Genomic DNA, 204 nt, shown 5'->3' on the forward strand with positions numbered 1-204 from the left:
TAATTGACTATAAATGGACTTTTGTTGTCAATAGATGGCTTTTGCTTCACATTTTCTAGTGAAAACATCAAATTATGATCTGTTTAAACTAAAAATCTAAAAAACAATTTATTCAAAATCATTTAAAAAGTTATAAATCCACTTAGAACGAGTAATAAGGCTTCTAAAGGTATGAGTGACCACAAATTGACTTTTCTTGTTAAT

The sequence above is a fragment of the Theobroma umbraticum genome, unplaced genomic scaffold (assembly GCF_002168275.2).
Source record: "Theobroma umbraticum cultivar Fairchild unplaced genomic scaffold, ASM216827v3 scaffold_7.0, whole genome shotgun sequence".
In the NCBI taxonomy this organism is placed as follows: domain Eukaryota; kingdom Viridiplantae; phylum Streptophyta; class Magnoliopsida; order Malvales; family Malvaceae; genus Theobroma; species Theobroma umbraticum.